The 17,547-nt window shown below is 46.2% G+C and overlaps 1 long non-coding RNA gene across 2 annotated transcripts in view; it reads left to right on the forward strand.

Moving 5' to 3' along the window:
- LOC110407056 overlaps positions 1-17,547 on the forward strand; it is a 125,646-nt gene that overhangs the window by 42,966 nt on the left and 65,133 nt on the right. For both annotated transcript variants that reach the window (XR_002443696.1, XR_002443697.1), the window contains exon 2: positions 1,344-1,494. This is a non-coding gene — a long non-coding RNA (uncharacterized LOC110407056). The remainder of the gene's footprint in view (positions 1-1,343; positions 1,495-17,547) is intronic.

The raw sequence follows: 17,547 nt of genomic DNA on the forward strand, positions 1-17,547 counted from the left end.
CACCAAAGAGTTGTTCCGGATCTAACCTGCGCTATACATAAGCAAGGGCTCCCCTAGTTGTACCTTGATATTAGAATTAACTTGAGTTGAAATCAACCAGAACACTTGCATCCTGGCAATTGATCACTTTTATGTTGCATGTGGTTCCATTAGGAGAGATTTGATGTTACTGTCGGGCTGGAATTGCTGATTTCAATCTTGTCTGGTTTCCCTCTTTGCACTTTGGCAAGTAGAGAAATAGTTTGCTTTCTGTGTAGTTTTCCATTCAATAACTTAGGCTAGGCACCTCAGCTACCATCTTAATGTTCTCCAAAAAGCAAAGCTGCTGTGTTCATTTGCTGTAAGTAACCAAAGCTAAGGTGTCTGCCCCGTGCAAAAATTAACTGGAATTCCTGAGGGGTTCTAACCTTGCTTTCCCCTGGTTCCCAGGAGTGAGCGCATCTCTGGGAGACTGCAAGAGGTAATGTCACGGGAGGCAATGTCCTATGTGAAATATTCTGTTGTTGACAAAGATATTTTTGGTGAATTATTTAGGGAAAACCTGTGTGGATTATAATTGTTTTAGAGTTTAATTAAAAACAAATTTAAATTGCACTTTGAATTTCCAGTTATGTTCCAGGCGGCAGAACTTCTTGGCTCTAGACTTAGTGCTTATATGCCCTGTTATCATCAGTGACATGCTAAAGCACTGTGGCAAAGCACTGTGCTCCCTGTGATACTTAAACATGTCACTTTGGGTGCCCCTTGCGTTTATTCCTAATCTTTCAGCAGCCCGACTCTCTGACTTGTCTCTCAAACAGGGGACAGACTTGTTTCTTCATCAGAGAATTCTGCTTTCAGTCAGAAGGTGTCAGCAGCTGAGACTTCGGGGACGCTGTCAAATAGTGCTGGGTTATTGATAATGTTGGTAGAATGACCACAGCAAAACACTGCAAATGTGTGCAGGTGCTCTGAGTATGCCGCGAGGGTAGGAAAAAGTGCTAACATGCCATGAGATGTGTGTGAGGGATTTCTTGATTTAAGAAAGGGTAAAGAAAACCAGAAGTCAGATGACAAGTAATTTCTCGAAACGTTTTTGTTTCATAAACCCAAGCGTAATTTTGTGAAGTTTGGATCTGGTACAGAACCCACATCTTCACGGATGCTGTGGAATATTTTTGGGCCTGGTCACACCGGCAGGACCTCTCTTCTTTTCAAGTATGTCAGACCAGTGTTCAGATCCTGCAGCACTCCCTATTTTGTACAATCTTTTTTGCAGTTGTTGCTTTGGAAAATAACTTGTTTCTCAGCAGAGGAGTTCTAGGCCTGTTCTACACCTGTTTCTCTAATACCTGTTCTTCCAGGATCATCATTAGGCCAGCACGCTCTGCACTGATGGAATCTCCTCTTGCTGATGTTGGCTGTGCTGGAAAGGCGCTTCCTGGCACTCTGCAAAGCTGACCCCGGGCTGTGCTCTGACATCAATGACCGGATTGGCACGTTCCTTCTGCACAGGTAGGATCTATCCTGGAGTCAGGCATCCAGCAGGCTTTCACCAGGGATCCTGCTCTTCAGCTTGGTTCTGTTGGTGAGCTGGGAGGGAGGGACAAATCCTACATGGCACAGCGGTGATCCTCTTGCTGACGCCAAGCAGGTTGGCTCCAGCCCGGCACCTCCCTGGCAGTTGCTTTGCAGGGCTTGAATTCAGCTCATGGAAAATGTGCTGGGGAGTGGAAGAAAAGGACTTTGGCATTTACAGGGCCTTGAAAACAGAATGCTCTTTTTCACGGGAGGATTTTAGGATTGGTTTGGGGGAGGGAAGCAAGGAGCTTGTTGAGAGGTAAAGGGAATATCTCATTAATGATTTACTAATGAGCTGTAAAAGTTCTGACTCTTCATAACTTCTGAGGATGGAAAATGTTTCTTGGAATGCTGCAGCCCCACAAAGGCTGGGGCAGATCCTGGCTGCCTCTGTGTAGGGTCTTTGATAGAGTCTGACTTACCTCTTTACTCCAGTCCCCTAGGCCTTAGAAAAGATTAATCACAGTGTGGTGGGAAGCACATGGAAATAGCAAAGAGATGAGAAATGAGAACGGGAGAGAGGAGAAAAAAAGCCCCAACATGAAACACTGTTTTCTTTCTGGTAGGGCTCGGGCAGGAATAAATTGCCAGTGATCTCACTTTCGAGCAATGTCAGTTTATTTGCACTGATTCTGAGCTGTGACCATTGATCAGGGGCTTCTTGCTCAGAGCTTTGTCGTGTTCTCGGCCCCATCTTGCAGGGGAAGTCCCCTGTAAGGACACAGCCCCGCAGCTTTACCTACAGTGGCTGCACAGGCAGGTCCCCCAGAGCCCCATGCTGGCAGTTGGAAGGACACGTGCTGGCCTCTGTCCCTGTCAGAGGGACTCAGACTTAAAGGTAACACTGCCTAGGCGGGCACAGCAGACTGTGGTTTTTGTGGAAGAAATGACAGATCAGAGCCTAACAAAACAGACAATTAACTGAAACTTGACAACTCTGAAATCAAAGCCCTCGGAGTGTTAAAGTGCAAGGGCTTGGGAAGAGTCCAAGAAGGCTGGGGTATGGTAAAGATTTGCTTTTCCTGCAGTTATAATGCTTTCCTCTGTGTTATGTCTCTGGTCTGGAAGAAGCTCAGTGTTTTCCTGCAGCCAGATCTTGTTTTTAATTTGTCCAGCAGCAGCTAAGGATAGTGTTGTGAAGGCATGGATCTCGGCGCTGCTGGACTTGGGTTCAAATCCTAGTTCTGCCCATGACTTGTGTGGCCACTAGTAAGTCACTTTCTTCCCTCTGCGCCTCAATTTTCCATCTATGAAATGTGGTTAACAAAGCTTTTCCTCTGTTCGTTGTCAGTACAGCCTACAACTCTTTGGGATGGAGCCATTTCTACTAACAGCATGTTAAGCACCTGGCAGAACAAGGCTGCTGCTTTGTTCAGACCTGGTGGTGTTTTCCAATGAAATATTAAGAATAACACAAGTGGAAACCCCTGCTGGGGTTAGCTCTGTGGCTTCCAGCTTGCGAGCAACCTTTGTCAAGTAAGCACAGCGCAGGGAGAGGCTGTGACCTCCCCAGAGCCCCACGTGCACCTTTCTTTGCAATGCCTCTTGCCTGGGGACAGCCCTAATGCTGTAAATCTTCTTGCACAAGGCAGCACTCCCATGTCATTCTGCAGTATAGGAGAGCAGAGACTTTATGAAGGTGCTCCCCATTCACTGCCTGTCTTGTAGAGTTGGAAGGTACCCAAGCATCTATCGAAGCGGTGTTAACGCTTTGTATTTTCTCGGTTTTAAAGCTGGAGTGTTTAGTTAAAGCCTGCACAGGTGGTTGCATACAATGGCTCCCTCTGCCAAGTTACAAATGTGAAGTTTACTGGAAAGAAAAATCATAAAGTCAAAGTTTATTCATGGTTTTTGCAGGTTGTAAATGTACGGAAATGAGACCACTCACTTGCAGATGGACACAACGTACGGCTAGCGTGACACCTGAAAATGCCACTCCATTATAAGTGAGACTCAGAGCAAAGGGCAAAAGCCTCCTTTAACATTACAGTTCTACGCATGGTTTGGATTTTACAAACCAAGTATGGTCTGAGTGACATTGTCACAGTGATTGTAGCTTTGAAAACATTGCTGCAGAAAACAATTGTTCAAGAAATATATGGATGTATGGCACTGAGGGACGTGGTTAGTGAGCATGGTGGGGATGGGTTGATGGTTGGACTCGATGATCTTAGAGTTCTGTTCCAACCTTAATGGTTCTGTGAAAACCTATTAAACAGCAAAGCGCAGATATTTAAGAAAAAAGTTGAAAAAATTAAGCCCAAATATTTCTGAAAAAGAGAAAACCAAGAGCAAAACAAGGCATGCATGAGATGTCAGGTTGTTCAAGAGGGTTTTAATTCTGCTCTGTGACACTGGGCACTTTTTAGAGACTGAGCAATAGCTGCTGGGACTGGTGCAGATGCCCGTGGTGCTGGGGCAGAGGGCAGGCAGCTGGGATACTCTTGGAAGTCGCCTGGAAGTCGCTTGTCTGAAATACAGTACTGCTGCTGACCTGATACCGGTTTGGGTAAGGTTATTCACCTAGGTTTCCAGACAGAAAACTGTTGGTTTGGTTTCTCTTCTTCTGCATCCTACTTCTTGTGTCAGCTTTGGCTTAGGTTGTTACAAAAGGGAGAAAAACTGCATTGTCTTTCTGCAAGATCTTTCTATGTAGTATTTTTTTTACAATATAATTTCACTGATACATTCATGAGGAAGAGTCAGTGCCATATGTGATTGCCAGGCCTTCAAAACTAAGGCTTAATTTTGAAATCCATGAGGATATATGGAACGAACATATTAAAGACCATGGGAATTTCTTGGGGGGAGGAGAGACATTATTTTTTTTAACCCAACCACGTCTTCTGAAGATACAGCAGTCAGTGCCCCTTCATTGCCTGGTTGATGGCGGTGGATCGGTCCATGTATCCAGAGAACAGCCAGGCATATTTTTGTGATCCACCTCGTCCTTAAGACATCAGCTGATGCCTTCTGTGCCCCAGTGAAGTTGGGTGTTGTTTCAATGTCAGAACCTACTTAAGCCATCCCAAATGAAATGGCTGTTAGGCAGTGCCCAGGTGACACGTGTGCTTCCCCTGGAAGGCTCCCAGGGCAGGGAGGGACAGAGCTTCCTGCTGGGAGCAGCTCAGGCTGGACAGAGGGAAAAACGCTTTTAACCACCCAATACTGTGATGCTTAAAAGACAATGAAAAGACATGCAGTGTCACCTAGGGAGTGAGCCAAAGCTTGCTGAAGCCTGTTGAAAGGCTTCCATTGAATTCAGCAGGTATTGGACCAGCAACGTGCTGGTGTGACCAGGTTGCAGCTGTGCCACTGCCAGTGGTGGAGCATGTTCAGGTCTGGAGCTTGGTGTCTGTCCCAGTAAAGGCAACTGAAAAAAAGAGGGCTGGGATTGAATGTAGAGCTCATTTCAGAGGCTTTCAGTTTATAGATGGGATTTATCGCCCCTAGCTGAAATGATTTCTCAGTGTCAGACACCTGCCCTTCCCCACGGCCAGCTCATAAATGACATTGCTCTTAAATATAATGGTTTTAAAGGTACAAAGGGTAAGCTGCAGCTGAAGCAATGTTTAATTTGGCTTTTGTGGCTCAGACAGCTGAGGGGCTGTGGGCATGTTGGTCTGAATTTCAGCTGCAGTTGTGTCCCAGGCCCAGCTCCGAGCGCGTACCACAGTGCCCCCGTCCTGGGCCTCGTGCTCTAGGCAGCTCTGTACTTCAGGGAGCACTTAACATATGAAAGAATTTATTCCTGTTTTGAATTTGAGCAGCACTACAGTGCATTGTACTTCATTACAATGCTTCTGAATTGCTTTCATAATTTCCCCTGTGCCACCACCCAAATGTAATTCTTCTCCCGTGCGTGCCCCGCTCTAGCTTAGCACATGGCTGTCTGCTGAAGCTTGCCTGCAGGCTCCTTCAGCGTGGAGAATGCTTTACATTCCCATATCTCTCAGCCAGTATGAATGAATTGCAATGCAGTCTTGTATGGGAACCAAACGTGGTTGCCCTGCAAGTGAGGAAAACCAAGGTGGAGGTGAACACGGTGCAAGAAGACGGCGGCAATCCACGGTAGGAGAAAAAAGCTGTGGAGCTGCCAGCTGCCTGGTTCGTTTTGCTACTGGGTTTTGTTTGGCCCATGCATCATTAACTGGATTACAAGGAGAAAATCTTCAGATTGCCTGAAGTTTGTGCCCACCCTGGCAGAGGCACTGGGCGCCCTTCAGCACTCCCATATGTACTGGTTTTAACTGCACACTTATGAGGAGCCTCCCTGAGGCACACACGTTCTTCTGTTTGAACCTCTGCAAACTGAGGTTGAATAACAGATTTTCTTTACAATAAGTATCCTTCTGGTTCTCCTTCCTGGAGCTGCATAGCCCTTCAGGGTGTTAAGCAAATCTGTCAGCAAGGTTCTTATTTGCATCTTGGTCCCGTGCGCACATTGGGATTATTGCGTTAGAAAGAAGTGTTCAGCACAGAGAGACCCCATCCTCTGCTGTGATCTGAGAGAAAACTGGATGCAAAGTTCTCTCTTAATAAATGTGTCCTCATTCATCATCACTTACTGTCTTTGGAAAATGAGAGACTGTTTTTCCAAGTGATCCTGCAGCATTGGGAAGACTTCTGCAGTCTTGACTCATTGTGATTATTCCCAAGTGTTGTCATCGGTTCTTCCTGTATTTATGTGAAATTGTTCTTAGCCTGTGCTTGGCTCCCAAAGCTGATCGTATTCAGAAGTTCTCTGAATAGGAAAAAAAATCACATCCTCACCCCCTGCGTATGGACTCAAATACGATTTGTTTCATCCAATTTCATGCCGCTGAGAGATGCCAAGCTGAAACTTCCACAGATCTCAAGTCTTCCATTTGTCAGGATATCATTAATGGTGTAGGTTATATATATGCTGGCTATAATTAGTGGAAACTGGAAAGAATGCGGTATAGATCTCTATACAATTACTGTTAAACCTGCCCCATGCTGTTCTGTTCTCTGGATGCCTGTGCATGCTAAGACACGATTCTCTGCTGCCCTGCGTGTCGCAGTCACATCCATCAGAGCAGAAGTCTGGAGTGTTGCTAAATTGGACTGCGGATGATTACCCTCACTACAGTGTAAATGACTAGGATGCAGATTCTTGTCCTGATTTGCAATTTGCTGCGTAAAGACCTTTCAGCTAAAATTTACGCTTCTTGAAAGCTTTGGTGTAAGGGAGAACTGGTCCAAGTGTGGCAGGCAACGCTGCAAGCTCTGCTGTCCTGGGGTGGGGGCAGCTGAGGGTTATCGAGGGAAAGAAGCAACGGCTTGGCATTAAAATTCAGAGACTGCCTAGGGTTATGCACACAAGTTGAAAAGAAAAGGTTTTTATCCGATAGCCCTAACCTCCAACGCAGATTCAGGTGAGGGATGCAGCTCTGGCCTTGTCAGATGTAGCAGGATCCCTCAGCACGTCATCAGCTGAGGCTGCAGCTGAGGAACTGTGCGGCGCTGCACGTGAAAGGTGAAGTTTATTTCTCTCAGCTCAGTTTAGGTTGGAACTTGTGTGCATCTGCCTGCAGCAGACATAATGGACGGGCATTAACAATGACGTTCTGTGCGAACCGGGCATAAAACATTGCTGTATTCTCTTTAGCAAGTAAGCACTCTTCCTGCACCAGGGCTTGTAGTAAAGGCTCCTTTCTCTGATTCTTTCTCCGTCCAGATGTTTCTCCATTACAGTGTAGCAGAGAAACATCTTCAGCCCTGAGGGCCACCGTCAGAATATTCCACACACCCCTGCCTTAGCGTCATCTTCTCTGTTCCGTTCATTCTTTTCCAAGTATGTACTGCATTTCTTCTTTTTAGAAAAAGTGTGCAGCTGCTTCTAAGAAACTTTCTTCCACGCTGCCCGTTACCCAAGCCTGATAATATTCTATGAGTTTGGTATCAATTACGTGGTGTTAAAGCGCAGATCCTTGAAGTACCTCAGCATCTTCCTCCTAAATAAATCAATCTCATGGCTCTGGGCTGGCTTTAGCTGTGAATTTCGAGCCTTTTGCTTTGGCCAAACCACGATAGGCTTTTTGGACAGAGGCCACGTTTCTCTTTGAAACATTGTGAAGTGGCACACAGTGCTGTGCCTCCATGTGTGCTGCCCAGGAGTGGAGCGATGGGGTGCACGTGGCGGCCCAGCTGTTCCCACGCAAACCCTTCATTTGGATGAAAGGTTTTGGATTTGCATGGCTGTTAAATGATAGCAGTGAATGGCATTGGAAATACCAGAGACAGATGGATGTTAACGTAACAGCTGCGAACAGCCCGTATGACAAAACTGGGATAAAGACTAATTTATTCTACTTCAGTTGTATTGCATTGTTGTTTTCTGAATGATTTGGGTACTTGATGATCCAGTGGCAATGTAATTTCCAATTGTAATGTGATGATGCTCAATTGCCAAAGCCCACAGGTACTACCAGCTAGAGGACTGGCTGCTGGGATCCTGCACATTCCCAGATAAGAGATGGGGAAGGGGAAGTCCTGAGCAATACAGGATGTGGGTGCCTGTTGAAATGCAGAAGATTGTTTCCTTCCTATTCAGGTTTGCCCTATTCTTCTGGTTCTGGAGTGTGTCTGGGGAAGGGCAATGAAGCTGTGAAGGGTCTGGAGCACAGATCTATGGAGAGTGGCTTTGCGAACTGGGCTGGGTCAGTCTGGAGAGGAGGAGGCTGAGGGGAGACCTCATTGCTCTCTACACCTCCCTGAAAGGAGGTTGTGGCCAGGTGGGGTCAGCCTCTGCTCCCAGGTAACAGCAATAGGATGAGAAGTAATGGCCTTAAGTTGCACCAGGTGAGGTTTGGATTGGATATCAGGGAAAATTTCTTCTCAGAAAGAGTGGTAATGCGTTGGCACAGGCTGCCCAGGGAGTGGTGGAGTCACCATCCCTGGAGGCATTAAGGAACTGTGGAGATGTGGCACTGAGGGATATGGGCATGATGGGGGTGGGTTGGGGTTTGACTTGGTGATCTTAGTGGTCTTTCCAGCCTCAGTGATTCTATGATTCTGCATTCCTCTGATACTGTGAAACTAAGAGCATCGCTTCCCTGAGTGTACAGGAGAAGATCCAGCACAAAGCGCTCGGTTGATGGGCAGCCAACGGGATGCGACTGAGCAGAGCTTTGCAGTGGGGCAGCGGCCATAAACCAGCTGATTCGAAGCTGCAAGTTGAATATTAGGAAAATAGTTCTTCCTAGGAAGGAAGTGCAGGCCCAGGACAGGGTGTCTAGACAGGGCGAGGAGGTTCCAGCCAGTGCTGGCAGGGGCCCACATTGGGCTGCAGGCTGGGGTCCTCCCCGCCAGCGCTTTGCTGATAAGGGGTTGGAAGGGAGAAGCGTGTCTGCTGAAATGCTTGCTTTAATTCTCAGCTTTGGACAAAGTTAGTTGAGGGACAGAAATCACGAGGAAAACATTTCTAAAATATGTGGAAAAAAAACCCGAAAAATGTAATAAGGGAATAAGAAGTGCAGATGCTGGATTTTACTTAAGGTTTCTTGGAAAGCTGTTCTGCAGCATCTTAAGCTATAGCCAGCCATTTACATACACATGAAACCATACAGTGGTGGATCTGTCAGACCTTTTTTGGGACAGCTTGGCAGAAATTCTGTGGGTTTATTTCCAGGATATTTACATATAAACAAGAATTGTCTTATGTTTGCTCCTTTGGAAAACAGTTAATACTTTGGGTGCACGTTCTGAGGTTTTTTTTTTTTGAACTCATTTCAGTATTTTTTTCCTGTGTCATAATAGTTGGCTTGCAGCGACCAAGTGCAGTAATCAGCTGAGTGTGGCTGAAATCAAACCTGCCTCTGGTACATGGTTCTGAGCTTTTGCCTGTTTTGGTTGCTATAAAAATGTGATTAGCTGGTTGAATTTGAAGATGGAGAAAATCTCCTGAGCAAAAACGAAAAACGAATACTTGAAGCCAGAAATAGCTGTTTTGCTTTCAGATATTCGGGATTTCCTGAGGATTCCCTCTTCTCCCTGGAAAGTGTTGGCACTGAGTTTGCAGTGGTGGAGGGAAGCACGCGGTGAAGGGTTGGCCGCGTTGTTTCCCATGCGATGGCAGCGCGCAGTGCCACGTGTGCCTTGGACAAGCAGATCTCCTAGGCAAGAGAAATAAATCTCTCTAAGCTGGTGTTGTGAAGCAAAGAGGCGATGGTCTCTGCACTCAGGTTTCCTGGCCTCCTGCATCACATCTTCCCAAGTTGCAGAACAGGGAATGGGATTTAAAGACCCCTAGGAAATGGCAGAGCTTCGGTGGAGCCAGAATGTCAGCCGCATCTTCAATAGCTTCTGTCCTGTCTCCAGTTTCTCTTCCAAGAGATCACATCTCCTGAGGGCACGCTTGTCATGCTTGCTGTGGGGAAATTACCTTGAAGGTGTTCTGCCAGAAGCCTCGTTCTGGGCTGGTTCCAGTTTGATTCGCTAATGGGTAAACGGTTGGTTTATCTTGGGAGCTTAGTCACATGGAGACATTGCTCATAGAAGCGCTAATTCATTTAGTTGCATAGAGGGCTTTTGAGATGATGGCTTCATCATGAGTCAGTTATTCATTATCACATTCCTCTGATGTTACACAGCAATACTGGAACCGCCATCAGCAAGCAGATGAGTGATAACGAGATTAGATGGACCTTGTCTTTGATAATGGCTGACATGTCGTGCCTCAGTCCGACGCAAACAACGCCGTGTTGCATCGGGCTGCTCATGCCAGGCAGACAGAAGCCTTTCTCAGCCCCTGCCTGTGGTTGGCTTATAAATAGAAACGCGAGAGTGACTTTGCAGCTTGATTTCACTGGCTGGTATGGCAATATTCCTAGTCCTAACCATGTCTAATCATTCCTTTTGAAAATCTTGTTAAGGTATTTTCTTCAATTAGAGCTTGTTTCAGTGAGCTTCACGGATTAATTAGATGTTGCATTAGAAAAATAATTATGCCTTTTAACCATTTTCAGTTATTTACTTCTTTAAATGTTAGTTTTGTGAAGCAAGCTGGCTGGATGCCATTACTCATTTGAGCAGAATCTAACACAGATTAATGAGCGAACTTAAAAAGAAGCAGTGAGTCCCCTAGCATTTTGTAATTAAGCAGTTTGATTAAAAACAACTGGAACAACTCTCTGCACTGAGAAACAAAGTGGAGCAGCTCTCAGCATTGAGACCTCCATAACAACATATATCAAAACCAGGTCTGAAAGTAATTTAGGTAGCTGAAAATGTTTCTTGGCTACCTGATGGATTCCTAGGAGAGGTTTTTAAGAGCAGGCCTTCAGGCAATGCGGATATTACCCTCTAGCCCTCCACTTTGGAAACACAGTGACAGAGGGATGCAGCTTATTTTTGAAGCAAGGAACTCAAGTGCTATAACCCTACCTCGACCCTCATCCTGACGTGGTGCAGACGCAGCTCGTGAAATTCAAAGGAGGTGACTTAAGTGAGCTGAGAACTTGTGCTGTCAGCTTCGGTGCAGTTGCTTCTGCCTTACTGGGATGCCAGTGAGATCAGAAGTGGTCTCTGTAAAATACCTGTGCCAGAGGGGCCTGTGGCAATGAGGAGCTGCATTGAACTGAAGGCTGGAGGCTGCTTCTGGGGTAAAATTCCAGCGTCAGTTTTGGGGAAGCTGCTGTGATTTACACTGACTGGCAGGTTGGCTCAAAGTACAGTTGGGCACACTAAATACTTTGAGCATGAGTATCCCAGGGCTTATGGTGCTGGTCCCTTTGCATATGTGAACAGTGCTGTAATTGATGTGAACAAGGCCAGCCTGAAAAAACTGACACCGCAACTGAAGTGCGGGGCAGCACTAAATTTTGTTCACCTCACACCGAGGACAAGTCAGGTAGAGAAAAAGGCACGCTCTTGTTTCTGTCCCAGTATTACCTGCCTGAGCTGCATTTCTGTGGAAATGTGCCTGGCTGAGGCCTCAGACATCGATTTTCTTATTCTTTAACTCATTTAGCTCTTCTTTGCTCAGGCAGGTCTTGTTTGGAATCACTAGCTCCCTGCTATCAGCCTTATTTTGTGTGCGTTCATTTATTGGATTTTTAAAATGATGAGGAAGAAAACATAGAAGGTTTGACTTCTTCATTGCAAGCCTGACACTTGAAATGCAAACTCTTTCTTCTGGCTTTTAGTTTTACTCTATTGCAAAACTCAGCTAAAGCCATTTACGCTCCACCTTGACTTACAGAATCCATCAGCAGACTACAAAGGCTTGACGTGCTTTACACCTCAGACATCCAATGCTGCTCAGCCCCTTTCCATTGGCCCTCTCAGGTGAATCCCCCCCAGCTTCTCAGCAGGTCACAAAGTCTTTCAGCTTTGAGCTCTTCTGAGTGACAGCACAAAATGAGTTCCTGGAGGTTCCTGACAGTGCCTGTCTCCATGCAGAGAGGTGTCACCTCTTCCACTGAGGGTGGCTTGGGTGGCTCCTGCACTGCTGCCAGCCTGTGGGGCTGTGTGGCTTTGTCAGTCACTCTTGCAGACATTTTTGAGCTTTGGCCAAGATTTGAGGGACATCTCATCTCCCAGAGAGCCAGTCTGCAATTTGCATGCTCTTAATGTCAGCTTGCATGGATCCTTTCCCTCTCTTCATAGTCTTTTAGAAGAACCAGCTCAACACAGGTTGCGTGTTCCCTTTTTCGCTGAGGCTCAATCTATTGCTTTCTTTAGGATCATTTGAGCTTTCTTCCTTCTCAGCACTGTGGTGCAGTTTTTGTCTGTACAGCTGGCAAAGGAACTGTGGGAGTTGTGTGAGGACAATGGGGCTGGTGACCAAGTGATCCAGGAAGGCTGTTTAACCTCTTCATGTCATGGAATGACCCTTAGGTGGGAATGAATAACTTCTCTGAGCCAACTCAGGCACATGAAAGTGCCCTTCTACCAGACAAAAGGGGACCCAGGAAACTGATCTCTGTAGTAAAACAGATATCAACAGCATGTATACCTATATGTGTTGTATATAGTATACGTGGGCCTATGTAATGTTGAGGGCTGATGGAGTTGGCTTCGTCTGGGGAAGCCCAGCAACCTAAGGGAGGTCCTCTTCAGAGGGCAGCTTCCACCACACATGGCTCCCAAGAAGCTGCATGTCCTGTAGGGGGGATGAGGAACAGACATTTCTAGCAGTGGCAGTGCCTGCAGGGGAAACTCAAGCCTGCCTCTGTAGCTCTCAAAATGTCTCAAGGAGGACCCAGTGAGCATGAGCAGTTAAAGAAGCCCCTGGCATCTAGGTTCAGTGCAGCGTCTTAACCAGGCACCAGGCCAGAACTTTTATTGTAGCATCAATTATTGAAATGGGCCAGCACAGCTCTCCCTTCTCGGCAGCCTTTCTCCTCTTGGCAAGGGGAATGGCTTCAGGGTCCAGGGAAGAGAGATGCTTCTGTACCTGCTATTTGGCAGAGGCAGCAAGCACATCAAGCACCAAGGGAAGTCTTTTTTCTTTTCTTTTTTGCTCTGCATTAAATCTGGCTTTCAGCTATGCTGGAGGTTCCTTGTATGTCAGAATGGGTAGCGAAAGACAGTGTGTGATTTTAGGACTCTCTTTTTGGAGTCAAATCTTGCAGTCTGAGACAGAAACGTGGATGCAAAAATAAGTTACTTCAAGGTAAGCCAGACAGAGCAGGCAAAATAGGTTCCGTGCAGTTATTGCAAGTTCTTTTCTTTCCATGTTGAAAGGAAATAAAGGTGCTTACAACACAGCTGTTGTCCAGGTAGCTCTGGGGCTGGCAGATCTGCACCTTGATAGTCTGTGCTTCAGTGCAGGGTGCACCAAGTGAACCTGAGTCTTCGTTTGTGGGCAGGCTTAATCTTTGCAAGTCCTGCTTTGTTGCTTTTAGTACCCAAGCACACTGGATTGAAGATGCCTGGTGTGTGTTTCGTCTACCCCCTTGCAAAGCAAATTCATGTTTTTTACACTCTTTGTAACATATGCCTGTCTGCTGTTTGAGTTCCATAAAGCAGGTGCTTAAATTATTGGAAAGCATCTGGCAAATAATGGATGTTTACCATGTTTACAAACATTGATGAGCTTCACTTGTTACAGTCTTCCTTTCTTTCAGTGTTTTCTGCTCTGGATGGGAATTGAAACTGGAAAATGTAAAACTTCCTAAAGCAATATATTATGGCAAAGCTCCAGAAATGCAGCCCTGAACTCATGGCTCTCAAACCTCCTGCTACATACAAAGGCCTGAGGGGATCTGAGGCTGACCAGGAATGCCGAGTTGCGTCTTCCTTGCATCTTGTCTTGGGCTTTGGTGCTGCTGCTTGTGCCCCATAAGCCAAGGATCAATGTGTGTGCTCTTATGGGGAGTCTCAGTCTGAGTTTAGGTGAAGGATTACACTGGTGTTTTGCCCTGTTTGTGTTGGTATATATTCTGGTGCTTTGTTCATTTTCTCTGTTCTGTTCCTTTCTATGTGACGTTTATGAGTACTCCCCAGTTCCTTGCAGCTGAATTAGTGCCATTATGTGGCTCGACGTGAGTGAGGACTGCCAGGTCTGCTCTCCTGATCAGATCCCCCTTAACAAAGTTCACGTAGAAGTTTATCAGCGTAAGCACAAAATCTGCTCTCTTCCGATGCGATAACAGATGGTGATAATGGGTAATATCAACGCTGCTTTACTCGTTTATCCAGAAAACATGCTAATGTGAGGCAAAGAGGTGTGATAAATATTACAAGGATTGCCACGAAGTTTCTCCCAGAACAGTAGAGGCTGCGTACCCTGCTAATATGCTCACCTGCTTGCTAAGCAGATGATGCTGCAAAATCTGTAAAGGCTCTGCTCTTAAGCATTCCCCTAAGAGTAAACAGCTTCCTGGGTTTAGATAATGATCAGTTTAGGCTTTTATTCAGAATTTAAATTTCACCTACGTCTCTGCCTAGGCTGTGTCGAAATCCAGGCACTACTGAAAGCCTCCGGAGACCTGAATGAAGATCTGAAGACCTGAATCTGAAGCCAGCCAAGAGGCAAAGGGGCTCAGGAGAAATCCAGGCGGCCTCAATGTGTTCTTTAGTGGCTATTCCCATCTCATATGTTCTTTAGCCAAAAATCTACATCCAAAAATGTAATATCCTCCTCCACTGTTTCCCCTCTTTCTGTCCAGTCCTCCAGCCCTTACATGAACTTTGAGTAATTCCCATCAAAGTCAGCTGGTTTGCTGAGTGATGTTCAAATCCCCGTTGGCTCCGTGTAGCGCAGCTTTAAGTCCTGGTAATAAAAGAGATTGGGGAATCTGCAGAGAATTAGCAAACCAGAGGCCAACTCCATATCCTGCTCACTGCCTCCTCAGCTCTTTTCTTAGGAAGGAAAGGTGACGTGCTGCCCAGTGTTCCCGAGTCCAGCAGAGACCTTTAAAGCCTGCCGACCCTCAGCTGAAGATCTGCCCTGAGAGCACCTTTCCTGAAGTTGCAGAGTAAATCTTAAGGGATCCCTGTTGTTCCAGCCCCAGCGGGGAGGATTTCCCAGTGGGGAAAAATACTTTCTTGAGATTGACAGCCTTTCCTTGACAAATTTTGTAGCATCCCTTTGGTGCTCTTCTGACCATGGTTTCCAAGGTAGCAGATTATACCTGGACATAAATCCTTCACTGAGAAACGAAGTCACTGTTTTGTATGTATCAGCTCTAAATGCAGAGAGGCAATTTGAAGTGATACCCTTATCAGGCTGAGCTTGAGCAATGATTCAGACTTCCAAGAAAGATACCACCTAAGTGGTTCTATTGCTCTAAATGAGCTTAAAATTCACTTTTTATCAAAGCGTCAAGGTCCCTAAACGTAGACTTAATCAAGATTACTAGGCTATAGCCTAGATTAGTCTGTTCCTAACTCGACTACAAAGGTTTTTAAATGAACCTGGTGCTGCTGAGCAGAATGGGGCAAACATCTCAGAAACACATTGGCTGCTGCAGTTATTTTTCCAGGCCCACTGGAAACTTGAAGCTCATCAGAATAAGTGATGTGGTTCAGACACACGAGGTAGCCTTCCTGATCTCAAACTTTTCAGGGACCTTACTGGAGAGATTTGAAATGAAGGGCTTCATTTCAGGTCTATTTATTGATGTGTCTGGCTGCATCGTTTATTCTGATGAGCTTCAAGCTGGGGAGTTGATAGCAGTGTGCATCAGTGTCTGGATCCAGTACCCGTGGCTTAAGACCAGCTCACGGAAACACAGGCACTTCTGGGAGATGTCGTCGTACCAAGGGACGCCGTTAGGAAACTGCCAGCTCTAATGCTGTCTTTTCCTTCTCCCCACTAATTGCTTTAGATAATGAGGGAGACGGAAGCACTCACAGTGTTTAAGCCTAGAGGGCTGGATCCCAGCAGGGTTGACTCAGCTCTTGGTCTTTGTGAAGCAGATAAGCTTTCGTGGAGTGCGTAGTGGGAAAAGAAGAATATTGCTTTCCATGACGAAAAAGCGACGGGATTGGACAGCGCTTATACAAGTGTCATCCTCCACAATTAGCGGGGAAAACATATTGTTAGAAAAGATTCGTGTATTTGGAATCTCTAATTTAGAAGCCTTAACCTAGTGGAAATAACATGGTAATATTCACAGTGCAAAGGAATCAGCAAAATGAGGGGGAGAAGCTGCTCTGCAGTGCCTCTGGCAGGGGGTGCTGCATGGGAGCATCTTGCATCGTGTTTCCTATGCAGTGCTCTTATTTATTTGTCTAAAATATTTATGTTGACATGATGGACGTGTGTTTTCTGACCCTGGGACAAAAAAAGCTTTTGGTGACGTGCAGAGCTGCTCCTGAGGTTGCTTTGGAGCTGTGGTCTCATGCTGGTGCTGAGCGGTGATTTCAGTTAGTGAGCAAACTAGAGGAAGGGATAACCTTGTAGAATGGTGTAACTGCATTGAGAAGTTACTGCTCAGGGAAGGAGATGATGCTGGGCCATGCTGCTGAGCAGCTGCATCGTGCAGGGCGCCGCTTGGCTTTGGGTGGGCAGGGGCATGGCTTTCCTTCTCCTTGCCCACAGTATGGTTCAGGTTTGCTGCACCTCTGGGTGTACAGGGCCCGTGTGTTTGCATCACCAGGACAACAGCTGGATGCAGGGGATTTTTTCCAATAGCATTTATTCTACCTCTCTTGTGATTTCTGACTCTTTTAGAGAAAGATGTTCTAGCTGCTGGCATCCCTGCCCGGAGCAGGGGGTTGGAACTAGGTGATCTGTGGGGTCCCCTCCAACCCAAACCATTCTATGATTCTGCGACATTTGTGGTCTTCTAGCCACCATCTTTCTCAACAAGAAGCTGTAGGGCAGAGGCAAAGTCCTTTTCCCTATATATTTTTCTTTACAAATATCCCATCCTGGTTGTATTCCCTTTGGCCCTGAGTGCTGATGTCTTGCGCGTGTTTGTTTTTCTCTCCGTTTCCTTTAGGGACTTACAGGAATGTGTCTATTTTCAATGGGGAAAGGCGCCACTGAAACAAGTGTCATATTTACCCTATGACTCTTGTTTCTGGAAAAAAAAAGAAAAAAAAAAGAAGGCTTTCCATGGAGAACGGGGATATCATTAGGGGAATCCGCTTGATCTGTCCCTATAGTTCTCGTGTTCTCTTATTCTCTGGGGGAAATTCTCACTCCAGTCAGTATTGGGGATTGACATAGCTATTTGTTATTCTTAGCTACTTTTGACAGAAGCCAGAAATGGTGGTTTCCATTAGTCATTTCCCATGTTGGCCATATAAAGGCTATGGCAAGGCATGATGCTGGCCCTCAGCCTATTGCCAGTATCCAGGAACCAGGGTGGAGGACTCTCCCCACAGGCTGTACATTAAGGGGAATTCCTTCTCGTGGGTGAAGGTTCACATTCTTCCTCTGGGGCTTGGGAATCATCCTGTTCTCTCATTCAGAGACTGAACTGTGCTAGGCAGCTTCCTCAGTTTTGCCATAGCTGAAGCTTCCAGAATTTGACAGGCTTTGTTCAGCCATGGAACTGCAGCATG

This window comes from Numida meleagris, chromosome 16, assembly GCF_002078875.1.
Source record: "Numida meleagris isolate 19003 breed g44 Domestic line chromosome 16, NumMel1.0, whole genome shotgun sequence".
NCBI classification, from domain to species: Eukaryota; Metazoa; Chordata; class Aves; order Galliformes; family Numididae; genus Numida; species Numida meleagris.